The following is a 14,390-nucleotide window of genomic DNA, read 5'->3' as shown; positions in this document are numbered from 1 at the left end:
CTGACAGGTTTTTAGAATCAAATTGTTAAAGAGAACAAAAGACACTAAAATCCCGTCGAAGGATTTAAAAACCTTGTTGCTGAAGTAATTCTGAAAGAGTTGAATTTTTATATTGATGACAGGTTCCATCAAATGCACAAACCCATAAATACTTTACGAACAAAAATAAAAACATTTTTTGAACCAGAAGGTTCGTTTCATTCCGACGCGTAAGCTTTCAGTGCAACCCACGTAGTCTATTTGCCAGTCGAGCTTTTTCCATTTTAAAACTTCCGCTGTGCGATCTATTTTCGTAAGTGAAAAACTCAATTTGTCAGTGTGAAGTTGACCGCACTGTCGAAGACAATAGCGTGTGTCTTGCGGCGCGGATTATTTCAGGTCTTAGGCGGCGCTTTCAGAGCAGCGCCGCTGAAAATCTGAAACAGAGGAATCGCTCTGAATGGATGCCACTGGCGTTACTCAAGTCGTCTAAATTCGGTCCAGGAATGCGTCCCGACGCTGGCGGCGTCTGTACCGTCTTGGCCGCCAGCCACAACCACCTCTTGCTGCGCTGCCTATCTTAACTTGCAGCCACTGACTCACCGGATTCACCATTGGCTTTGTCTCGAGGCTTATCTAAAAACGGCCCCCGAAACGAAAATATTACGGATTTAATGGCTCCCGAGCTAATCGCCCCTGAAAATAATTAACCCGACACGAGGGGACAACCCCGAACAACAATTCATTCATGAGTTGGCGACTGTGAACAAGATGAGTTCGGGGGGCACGTGTCCCCTTCAACCTGACATCCGGTTTATTCGTAAATAAAACAAATATTTCCTCTCTCTCGGGTTCGGCTTAATGGTGATGGCCTCCTTCACCAGATCACCTGGTCTGTCTAGGGCATGTCTGGGCTAACCCCTGACTTCCTTCATTACCCTCTTTGAACTTTCGCCCCTTTTAGGTGAAATGTTAAGTTCTCGTCTACATTTTTCTCTAATGGGCGTCTGTGTGATGTCTGCCCTGAGCTCGTGACTTCCGACTTTACACCTGGAAATCGGAAATTTAGGGGCGGGCCCTTTACACATAACTAGAAATGTCTGTTGCCACCAAACCATCAATTACACTCCAAGACGCACAGTTTTAATAAATTGGATTTATAAAAATATTGCCAAGGATTTACGAGGTGTGGATGTATCTTCTATAATAAGAAATGTAAGAAAATTTTTGTGAGTCAATGTTGCCGTCGGCTTTGATTAAACGCATTAAGCCTCTGCGGTGATCATTTTACATCGAGTGATTTCAAGCCAATGGCATTTTCCAGACTGACAGCAATGACATTTTTGTTTTGCCGATTTTATTTTTGGCCAATGGAATCGATTTCAAAGCACCTCATATGTGCGCATCGGTGTCACTCCAACCGTCAAAACACCCAACAGGTTTTCAATATTTATCAACAATTACGAAAAGATGGAGATCTTGTTATTTAAAAAAATTGAAGATGATTTCTGAACCGGCTGTGCTGTGAGTAAAAATATTTACACATGATTCAACGTCTTAAAGTAACACCATGACTATTAATTTCTTTTTTCTTTTGAACCAAAAGAGTTAAGTAGCCTCATTTTAAAAATTGCTTATTTTTGTAGATTTCGTGTAAACACACTGAATAATATGTGACGCATTTCGGTGTGATCTAACACCACAAATCAAAAATTGTCTTGCTTTGATTTGAATCACTCTTTTTTGTGTTACTCAGCACTCGGTAGTGATTTAGAAGTGCGTTCAAAAAAACGTAAATAACAGAATAAAAAGAACACAAGCTATAGTCCATTTTTTAAAACAATTGTCGATGTCCAAATTCCCTCAAAGACCCTAAAATCTTTCGTTTCGGAACACTGTATCGTAAAATCTCCCTCGATTGGGTTTGAGGTTATGTCAATAGTTTTCTTTCATTAGCATGGTCGGTTTTATTGTCTGCATTTCTTCACATAATCTAATCACAGTTAATTTGTATCGTTGTGTAAGGGGCCGTCCAGGATCCTTGCTTTCGGAAACTCATTTTACTTTTTATTTTAAATTTAAAAATAATTGCAGCTTCAGAGGGGCAAGCGCCTTCACATACAATTGACATTTTACGTTGCCAACCTAATAACCATCAAATAACTAGTGGCAGTAGTGGCTCATTTCAACATAATATTTTGACAATTGTTTAAAAAAAAATTATATAGTCGTTTTCAATGACATCCGTGCTGTCGGTATGACAGTATGTTGGCATCACTTGCTGTTTCAGTTTAGTAATTTTGACTTTTCTTTTTTTTCCGACAAAAAATGTAGTCTGATTCGGATTCTGAGGATGACTTCGTTTAACCATGTTTTACACCATGTTGAAGATTGAGCTTTACCGTTTGTTGTTGATGTTTCACGAAATATAAATTATCTTTTACCATAACCTCAATTTCTTGTTTGACATTTTTTTAACTAGGATGTTCTTATATTTTGAATACTGGTTATGAATTTGTGTGTACAATCTGCACCAACATATTAAAAATGACACTGACAGCACGGATGTCGTTGAAAACGACTTTAGTTAAAGTAAAAACATTTTGGATGCGAATTGTCATGATTGAACTGTACTATGGCGGACAATAAATTTAGGCCGGCAAATTTCTGACATTTCAAAAAAGTCAATGCAAGCGACCATTTATTGTCATTATGACTAATGTGTCAGTTTGTCAAAATGAAGGTTTTCAAGCTGTTTGGCGTTTCCTTTGCCTTTTTCGTAACTTACAGATCATGACGCACTAGCATAACTGATTTGTAGGGCTCGGATTTTAGGCAATTAAAAAGTCTGAAATAGGTGCCTAAAATAGTCCCTTAAATTACTGCAAATAGTCCCTTAAAAACTGAAAATAAGCCACAATAGGTCCTTAAAATTGTGGTTAATTAAATTTAAAAATGGGTTTTTAAAGTTTTAAGTACACCCAACAAGATATTTACTAATTATTGGGTAATTGTTTACTTTAACTACTTCTGGGGAATTTTCGCCTTTTTTCTGGCTAGAGAGCCTCAGGGCGTCCTCCTAGATCGTGTCCTACCATTCAAACCTTGTGCAAATGCCTTTTTTTTTCTCTCTTGTTGTGTGTCAAGGTCGTGTCAAGGTCGCGCCAAGTCTTAGTATAACTAAAGTGTAAGGAAAATTTTCATTTGCACAAGGTTTGACTGGTGGGAAACGATGTAGGAGGACGTCCTGAGGCTGTCTAGACAGAAAAAACGCGAAGTAGTTAAAGTGAACAATTACCAATTATTCTTTATTACGAGTAATTTAATTAATATATCTACCTACAAGTTTGTTAGTTATATACTCGTATTTACATGGCATACAATATATTGCTCTGAATTTTCTATTTTAAAACATTGTCTGTTATCCACCAAAGTGGACTTATATTTTGAGAAACTTCGTTTTTATAGTAGGGACCATTGTATAAACGTTAAAGTTTCTAACAATACCTAAGTGTCACAAACCATTAGACTGTGTATACCTGCACCCCTTCGAAGAGAGGCAAACAGATAAACTCTGAAATTTATGCCAGACCAGTCTAATGGTTCCTGGTACTTAGGTATTGTCGAAGTATTTACCGCTGACACCATGGTCCCAACCGTAAAAGCGAAAAAGTAATTCCTCTATTGTACTGCACTTTGTACATTTCAATAATTACATCTCCTTAAATTTCAAAATCATAAAGAATTGTAAATTTTATTGAGGTACCACTTTTACATTTTTAATACCGTAAACTTCCCAGAATTCGAATATTGAGAAAAAATCGCGAAAATGAAATTTATTTTTGGTCATTTTAGGCATGTTCAGGCAGTTATAAAGTAAAATAGGTATTTAAAGGGCATTTTAGGCCGAATAGGCAGAATCAAATATAGCTCTAATTACTCAAATTAAGCCAGAAATCATTTATAGACAAGTTTCATACACGTGCCTTAAAAAATAAAAATAGTCCATTTTGCCTAAAATCCGGGCCCTACTGATTTGTAGTAGCACTTCTCTATGGTGCACGCTTCTTTTCCCAATTTTAATTTTGATTATCGCTGTCACGATGACAAGAATGACAAAAATCGAAAATGGGGTTAGTTGAACATAATGCCAGCTTCACATTTTGATGTCAACTCAATGACAGGCCGGCCTAAATTTATTGTCCGCCATAGTACGTTAGTGAGATTTGTCAAATTCCAAATACCTTATTGGCGCGCCTAGTTACTTTTCCTGGTACTGCCAACTTAACGACAAGTCCCCAATTCTCAATTATGTTTAAAAAATCAACTATTTTAACCTTGCAATTAGGAAATTAATTTAACTATTAAAAAATTGGAACAAATTAGACAAATGATCTTACCTGTAGAGAATTCGCATAAAAAATAGGATTTTGTTTAAAAGTGAACACTTCAAAGGCGATATTTAGTTCGCAGTTCCTTCTTAGAACTATGCAGATTATATTTACTTCACTCTTTTTAGCAGAAACAATTACTACGGATCTGAAAACAAACAAAATATAAATAGAATAATTCTAAAAAGAATAGATGCGACAATCTAATAAGCATTTTTAAACAACTTAAAATTGATGTGCTTTCCAAGAACTTGTTGCTTTTGGAATTGCCAATGTACACACACCTTCATTGTTAAATATCTTAATAAATCAGTGTTGAACTATTTTCTTGAAGTGTCTAAATTGAAGGTAACTTGCAAGAGAAAAAGTTTCCAGTTGAAAGTTCCCGGGTCAATGCTACTTATTTAAAGATGGCCGCATAAATCCTAACAGGAGGCTGCATTTTCAAGAACAAAGCAATAAAGTTTATAAATCCAGTGTTCAATGTTAATGCACCAACGTAAATATAAACTTGCCTAGGCTTGCAGCAAACGGATGTGGAGGTGGTGACCGAAATAGAAGTAAAACTTGTATATTTCTCCCTATCATAAACATCGATCGCCAACCCCGCTGAAGAATTATTGTCTTAAAGTATTATTAGACCTTGAGTAAATAATACCGCGTTCAGTAATCAAACAGTGCCGGTTGAACCGATTTAATGAAAGCAAATCTCGCCGCAATAAACGAAAAGAAAACAGAAACAAGCATATATTAATATCGACGTTGCGAGGAAGGAAGTTGGTTCCTGTAGGAGAGCAACATGTGGCGCAACAATTCCATTGATAAATTGTGGCAGATTCGCGTGCGGTTAACCAGTTCTATGGGCATAAAAAGCGGTACTCTAAAAGTAAGCTCTCATAACGGAAGCGAACAAAAACAAACCAGGAGCACGTGTTGCGGTCCTGCAACAAGCTGGGCGCACTGCACAAGCTCACCAACCGCAGGACAGGATGTATATCTGTCGAATTGCTCTATTATTAAATGCCGTTTTTACCGAGCGACATGTGGTGCCGAAATTTTAGTTTTCTGTTAATTATTTTTTCAAATTGCAGCCACAAACTGCGTGCAAATTGAGTTTATGCAATCTTTCAGTGAACGACCGTTGAAAAAATTTTAACGCCGAGTAAACACTCGGGTTTGCGCTGAAACGTGCGCTTCTTCGGGCGGGATTCCCGAATGGGCGCTAGTGGAAGTTTGTTTTCGCTGTCCAAAAAGTTGGAAAGATTTGTTATTAATAGAATGGAGGTTAGGTGTTGGACCAGTGTTCTGTCATTTATAGAAATTTGTCTGTCAACACTTTAAAGAGTCATCTGCAGCTAGTAAAATTTTTATGGTTTGGCAGCTATGCGTATTTATGTACTTTTCATATAATAATTTTAATAAATTAATCTGAATAAAAATACGCAAAATATGTAACTGTTTGCGTAATATAAGTTTTTTGAAATATGGTTCTGAGATTATTATTACGACCAAAATGATTAGGAAAACGATAACTATAAATGACATTCTGACACTATTAGTTATTGTTAAAAATAAATAACTCTTTTTGTCCTGGCAGAAGTAATTTTGAGCTATTTCTGTTAAAGTTTTCAAACAATTTGAATTTTACCAATATCATAACATAACTATTTTATATTTACGATAGATTTTTATTTTACAATTTAGTGAACTTAAAACAGTGATACAGTGCTTTGATACAGTTAGAAAACTTATGTTTGTATCTTGGGTAAGGCAATTACCGCCATCGTTGCTTTTTCCTTAGGAAAATGAGTACCACATGGTCTTTTTTTTTGAAGAAAACAGTGGAGGCTAGAAGAAGGGGACATTTCTCCAACATTTTGAAAATTACATTGTGGCTGGCAATCACAGAAATGCACTTCTTGTGCAGGTTGTTTTGGGAGTTCAATTCTCTTCATCTCATTTCCTCAATACACGAATAATTTATCATAATCCTCTTCCGTTAAAAACTATGTCGATGCAGCAAATATTCAATGAAAAGCTCGTCATCAGGATCCCAAGTTTCATCCACTGCAACAAATCTTTTATACATAGTGCTAAAAATTTTGAATAATAGGAAGATTTGCTTTCTCTTTTGATTTTTAAAAAAGAACTACGATAGGTCAACTATACAATGAATGCAGGAGAGAAAAGAAAAAGAAGAAGGAAAGAGAGAATTAGAGGTTGTTTTTGTAAGAGGTACACACCGTATAGTTGCGCAGTAAACCAACGTTGGTTCGCTTGTGCCCCACTCTGCTAAATCAATCAGCTGTTCGTACATTCAGTGGCGTCCTGCTTTTCAGTTGTGGTACCCAAGTTTAATTTTGTTGTGTTGTATTGAAGATTGTGTTGTAATAAACGACAAAAAATTGTATTTCTTAATAGAAACCTGCACTCTAGAACATTGTTCTCTGTAAGACAAATGGAATAGAACGACGTTTTAATTAATAAAAAATATAAAATAAATTGCTCATAACTATGACGTCAGCTTCGCGCAGGTTGTTGGCTCCGCCTATGTACCTCTTACAAAAACAACCTCTACTACAAGAGGAATGGGTGTGCCAGTGAAGAAGTGGAAAGATTGAGAGCAAAAGGAAGATGGATGAATGTAGAGCTGAATGAAAAGGAGAAAGACATGGACTAGGAAGAAATTACGGAGAGAATCAACGTACAACAGGGAGTATGAGAGGTGTATGACAGAGGAAATTCCGGAGTACCTGTGTAGGTATCTATTTTTTGCAGATTTGGATAAACTATCAAATTATAGTTTCTACTCATGTAACATATGTATAATTATGATGCTTGAACTGATAATTGTTAAGACATCGATTTTTAAATATGAAAACAGGGTGGAAGTGAAATTCTAATTTTTCACCTTCCAAAAAAATCTTTTGTAAGACAACAAATAATTTCAATATTTCGCTATCCATAAGTAATTTTGATATCAACAAACTGAATTAAGTAACACATTTATAATTTATATGAAACGTCATTAGAGAATACAAAGTGTTGCTTATATTTTTGATAATCACCTTGCAAATACATATAAGTTCAAGAATTATGTGTAGATATCGTGCGTTCATTTAAATTTATCCTCAAAGTTGGCGTTGGAGAGTCGATTGAGAACGCACCACTCATGTAAAGGCGTAGATTTAAACAGCTGATCTGTGATCCTTTATCCGCAAAAAGTCTTGAGAGAGATTTTTGCAGTTTTTTGGCTGTGTAAATTTATTTAATCTTTGTTTCCATGTTTATCCATATTAAGTTATCAGGTAAGAATTTACAGACGAATTTTGATTACACCAGACTTAAAAGAACCCACAATAAATCTTGAAAATAAAGAATAAAACTTAATTGAGGGGGCATTAAGTACATTTTTACTTCGACTGAAATCGAATTACATATTTCAATTATCTGCCACTGACAATAACAGTGACGGCAGGTGCACGTAAATCAGATTTACACAAGCAAAATGTACATGTATGCTTTTTCAGTGAACAGAAATATACGTTCACAATCAAGTCTTGAACGCCTACCAACTTTGAGGATAAATTTAAATGAACGCACGATACAATTTATACAGGAAATCCTAAATTCAAATATTGAAAATAAATTGAACAATCTGTAAAAACATTTGGTAGCATGTCAATTGACGAATCCAAAAATATCTCAACACTTAGCACCAAGAGAACTCTGACGGCAGAAATATTTATTTAAAGGAATCCTTAATGAAGCTTTTCATCTTTTGATAATGCAATAACACAGAATGATGAAATTTGTTTTGCCCACACTTAGCAACGCTAGCTATTAAATGTCATTTGAAGAATTTAATTAAATCAATTTTGTTTATTTTATATATTTATTGTTTGTCATAGAGATTGCCACCTTTACAATTTATTTTTTGACTTTAACATTTTTTCTCAGAATCTTGGCATGCATTTGGTTGTAACTTGAACCACAGATGCACACATATTTACACGAAACGTCAACAAACAACCTCCTAACCTTACTTTCTCGCATTCTTGCTTTCTGGTAGTGGTTTATGCAATACACATTGTGATGACAATTTACATTTTTTTAATAATAATAAAACCTTCTTTAGAAACTACCGTAAGAGCAAAAAAAAATGCAATAATACCTATAGTTATTTAAATAACCCATTTCAGGATTCCACAAATGCATGACAAATTTCTTAATAAAAGACCTGGCACTTTTTTTGTCATAGCTATACTTGATGGCATTTTTTTTGCTTTACGGTATTATGTCCACCATTTTTTCATTTGTTTATTATTTAATTTGAGAATTAACGGTGCAAATTTCTTGAAACTCAAACAAAATTTCTGAAAAAGTTGTTAACGAAACGGAAAATTATTAAATGTCCACATCTTCATATTAGGTACTGTCCTTTTCTTTAATATAATTTTTTTGACTAATTAATAATATAATATTCGTATAAATACACAGTGTTTTTGAAACCAATAGTTATATAGGTAAGCGCAATCTAATGTACCAGCAGTAAAATATTTCGGTTATTACAGAAAAATATGAAGAAAAATAATAAGTAATCTTGATCTTGATCAAAGCTGTTGCCAAAATAATGTACTAAAAATAAAATTTGCCATAAACATGACAATTTTTCAATCAAAATATTTTCAAAATAAGAACGTAAAAATAATGTTTATATCAAGTTATTGATGATGCTAATTTTGTTAGCGAATTACGTAACCTACATCTCAAAAATCAACATTGAAATTTTCTAGAAATATTTATTCAATAAAAACACTTTGTGATGTTCAAAATGCTATAGTTCATATTATTATCATTTTAGAAATAAACGCCAACGATAGTGTGTTCTCGTACTACAGTAATTTCAACACCGTTGAATTATACAGGGAGAAAATTAAATTAAAAAGTTTCAGGAGACGTATTTGAGACTGAATATATTTTTTTTGCATATCGTAATGAAAGTCGCACTTTTTTAAACGCAAAATCGTAGTGAAAGTATCACTTTTTTACACGAAAAATCGTAGTGAAAGTAGTACTCCTCGGAGATGATTGTCAAAGCATACCTATTTTTTTTTTGTAATTTTTCATAAATCCTTTTAGACCAAATTTCTCACATCCATATGCAAAAAAATAGTGTGTACAACACGTTATGAAAGTATCTTTTTTTCGCTTATTTGCAAATTCGCTTATCTGCAAATTCGTGAAAAAAAGTATGACTTTCATAACTAGTTGTACAAATAACTATTTCATCTATTTAAACACTTTCAGCATCAAATAAATAATTAAACAGGTAAAAGCAATTATATTTGGAAAACATTTTTGCTGAAACCACATCCTGACAATTTGTCCCAGAATATACAGCGACGCATCTTTGAACTGGCGTAACTACAAAAAATTTTATTGTGCTCTGAGAGTGTCAACTTCATTGGAGGGTGAGTAAAAATAACAAAGCGGTACGTTCACGTCGGAAATGAAGTTTGAGAAAATGTGCAAAATTGTAGACAACTGTAACAAAAAACGTGACGATTGACAATTTGCTTCAGATTACTTTGACCTGATCCTAATTGTCGAATTGGGATCAAAGGGAAAATTAACACATCAAGTAAAGTTTGAAGTAATTAAAGCTCTAAACAAAAGCTTGAGCTTAATAGATTCGTTAGATTTTGATATTGTCTAACATGCTCGAGTTTAGCAAGCGTTCTCACAAAAAAATCAAAAGCAAGACATAAAAATTGTAAAACTGTGTGTGTATGACTTATTTTTACACTTTTGCCGTGGCTGCACCAAGTGTTTCACGGTGGTACGGTAGCTTATACACGGCGGGAAGTTTTTTTAAAATGTGTCGGAGAGTTGGGGCGCAAAGTAATACTCCACCTGCCCTTGCACATATCGGAAACCGTGAAAAAGGCGTATAGCTCTTGCGACATTTTTACGACCGTAATGATATTTACTCTTAAGAACTATATTTATGTTGTTCATTTCGCGTGCGGTTTTACGCCACGCGTCGATCCACTAAATCCCAACACGTGTACGTTGCACATTCGCAGACACAACACGGCTTGCAGACACAAATAGCAAAGCTCCAACCCCAACTTCCACTCCAACCATTGTCTTGCCCGATCGAGGAGTAGCTCAACCGAAAAACAAACATCCGAGGAGGAAATTCGCTGATTGTTTTATAGTTCAGAACAATCTTTTTCTTCACTACGAGAAGGTAGACTAAAAAAATGGAATCAGTATGTAGATAATTCCAAATTTCAAATCAAAATTCAAGACGAGTGCTCTTGAAGTATAAGGAAATAAAAACTAAAACAACAAATTTACTATATTTGTTGAGAGTTTCTTAAATATGTCTAATGGCTATTTGATCCATTTTCAACGATTTTAATTGACTGAAATATAGAGGCAAGGAAGGAACAACATTTGTCAAATTTCACAGTTAAAAATGTTCCTTCAAATTGAGCAATTACAAATTGAAAAATTGTGTTGTGATGTATTGGGGAGATGCCACTGGTACGAAAAAGCAATCAGCAAGTCGGTCCCTGTTTATGGATTATGTTCCTCATTTAAATTCTCTCATCAAATGTAAACTCGTGATATGATTAATAATCATAATGACTCGTGAAACCGAGGCAGCACATTCAATTTGTCCTATGGACTCGTTGAATCTGCAGGTCTGTTTAACTCGTAGACACCATCGATGATAATCATACCACTTGTTGAAAATAACATTAGAAGGAGGATATGGAGTGCATTTCAACACCAAACAACTGAAAGAGCCATATTTAGTTGGGTGAAATGTATTAAAACAAAGAAGAATGCATGAAAATGTATTCATTTTAATCGTCAACGCAAAATAATGAATGATTCAAAATAGTTGTGGATAAATATGGCAACTATGTATGAAAATTTATGTGGCAACTGTGTGGGTGGGGTAGAGCTGACATTTGTATGACATTTCATATGCGTGCATTTGATTTTTTTATACATACATACTTACAATTTTCGATTGACTTAACAATTTTCAAAATTGCCCGACTATGAACTGTCAAAGAAATGTCAACTCTATCCTATTTCATTTCTTTCTAAAATAAACAACATATAGGCCCGGTTGTATAAAGCGATGTCAAGTTCGTTGTTAAAGTTAACATAATGTCAAGCGATCTGATTGGGGGATATTTAACATTGGATTTGAATCAGCCAATCAAATGGGCGGATTTCCGACTTCACGCGTTGTTAGCTGACCCGATGATACAAGGTTATTATAAATGATTGTAGTCGAAGCAGGCCATGCCCATGTCATGAAATTTTTGCCGTTTCATGTGAATCGTCAATTTTTGTTGCCGTCACTGTCATTTTTTAGGTGAAAAGTGGGGTGATGAGGGTTTTATTATTTTTTTTTTAAATTAACGATTGAATCCAAGAATATTGAGTTGTTGGCAAACATTAAGGTTACTATGTATAATATTCTAATTGTAATTCTAATAATATCCACGATAGTGGTGAAAATGTATTTTGAATTGCATTTCAAATTTATTAAGGTTCTTTATTACTCGTGGACCACCCTGTGTAATTTTTTTTAAGAAAAAACTGACTCACTGAATAGTCTTCAAATTACATTATTATAAATTAAAATATTCTAACAAAATGTCAGTCAAAAATTAACGAATCTATGCCTCATTTATTTATTTTTTAAAAATTATTTTTGCAATATCGCAATGTAACATATTATGTTGCAAAATAAATTTCCAGAGAAATTTTTACAAATGCAAAATAAACGTTTGAATTTAATACCGCGCCATCGAAAATAAAAGGAATTAGAGCAGGCCATGATTAACATCTTACAGTTGGCAATTCTGATTTTTGATCTCTAATTAAATGTGATCTGTCGTCGGCAAATTCAACAAGCTAACAGTTTTAGTCATTTAGAACAACAAACATTTTAACACTATTTTAACATTGACAGCTGTTAAGCTGTTGCAATAATGGCGTTCCAAAATGTTGCCAACTGTAGAATGTAAATCATGGGCTGCTCTAATTTCTTTTTTTTTTCGATAGCACAGTATAAATCACAAAATAATACTCCTATATTTTGCAACTAATTAAAAATACTACACTTAAAATAGAAGAATGTATTCAAAAAGCTTATAAAACTATGTAACAGTTGTCTGTTTAATAAGTGTTGAAACTGATACTTCATAGGACGAGTCGCCAGACGAATCCTCGAAGTCTGCGAGTCCTCCAAAGACATTTTCAGTACGTGCTGCTTACAATATATTTTTTTGTGAACGGATTTTGATAAATTTGACAACTTGTCAAAACGAAACGTCAAGCTAATTTTAAAGATTTTAAGCGATTTGGAGCCTTTAAGGGGCTCGTCGAACAAAAAAACGTTGTATTCAACTCGTTCGTTTGTAAATTGGGTCTTTTTTGGCACTCGTGGGCCTTTAAAACGCTCGTTTCACTCGCGTTTTAAACTGACCCACTCATGCCAAAAAAAAGCCCAATTTACACACGAACTCGTTAAATAAACTACTATTACTTCATGCCAAACACAATAAAGATCTATTTTTCCTTATTTTACTTAATTTAGCATAAGCTTGATGTATCTCATGTGATTTAAAGTTTAAATGTTAAAGGATCAAGTAAATGTTTTTACAGAATAACCATGAGGGCAAAAAATGAGTACTACTGCCGTGATGGTTCTTTTAATTTTAATGAACAACAAGACGTTGCTGCAATCTTTTGAAACTGGCATGGAATACAGCTGCCACGGAAATGCAGCCTGTTGTGTTATCCTGATGAAACAACACGATCTTTCTTTTTAGTCTTGTCAACATTGCCTACTTTAAAAATTGGTTAACATAACACACCCTCATTTCTCATTTTCCATTCAGCTAGAAATCAAACACACTTTATCGGAATTTTACCATTCTTTTTATGTAGAGGTGGGTACACGAAATCTTCAAAGAGATTCTTGTGCTTTCACTCTTCGTTTTGCCGTTTCCACTCCCGATCAAAATAAAAACAAATCTTTCATCATGGTGAACCAGATACTAATTAGTGATGGCTAAATGTGCCTAAAACCTCAGCTGTTGAATGTACTACATTTAATATGACTGGTGTAAGATTTTTCTACGATTTGTAAAAAAAATACAGTTGTCCAATATCAATTTCGTTGTAACCCTTTTGTTGTGGAGAACCAAATGGAACTGTTAGGAATTATTATTCCAAGATAACCGGTGCTTGGTGTACGATCAAGATTCTCTCTTAGTTTTCACCATTTGATGCGAAAGTAAAAATTCATTAAAATGTAAGAAAAAATAGCAAAAAGAAAATTTCCAAGTATTTGTGGTTTCCGTTTTGAATTTAAAAATGAGCAGTGTTTAGGAGGTCCCACTCTTGCACCTCAACTGTTAAAATTGTCGTGACAAACAGAACCAAAAATAAATGCCCACCTCTAGCACACCTAAATCCCATTTTTCACGCCTAATGCAACTAGTCAGTCTTATTTTAGATTTTCCAGCAGCCACTTCCATCTCGCGTTTAACAGGTCTGCAGGCTGCAGGAACCACTATTTTCGCTATTTTCAGAGCAAACCCTCTTTTACCAGAAATATCTCCCTCGGAGCGGCGGATGGCCCGATATAAACAGGCAGCTCTCCGAAGACACTTGTGAGTTCATTGTCACGTAGGAGGCCACGGCCGCGTCGCGATGTGGTACCTAGTTATTTCTGGAGGAGACGGCAACCGCGTCGCCACCATTACCGCCGCAGCTCTGCATCCTTTCATTTCAGTTCCGCTGTTTATATCAGTTTCCATAAACCAGGGGCATTTTACAGACATCTGCCTCCGACTTTGACTGAATGGATGCCGGACCCCGCCCTTTATTTACTAATTGGGAATTTCGGGAAGCCAAACGAAAACAAGGAGAAGTCGCTCGCGTTCGGGTTTATGCAATCTGCGGTCGGTCGGTGCC

This window comes from Tenebrio molitor, chromosome 1 (genome assembly GCF_963966145.1).
Source record: "Tenebrio molitor chromosome 1, icTenMoli1.1, whole genome shotgun sequence".
Lineage (NCBI taxonomy): Eukaryota > Metazoa > Arthropoda > Insecta > Coleoptera > Tenebrionidae > Tenebrio > Tenebrio molitor.
The sequence above is the reverse complement of the archived record's forward strand: the minus strand, read 5'-3'. Positions refer to the sequence as shown.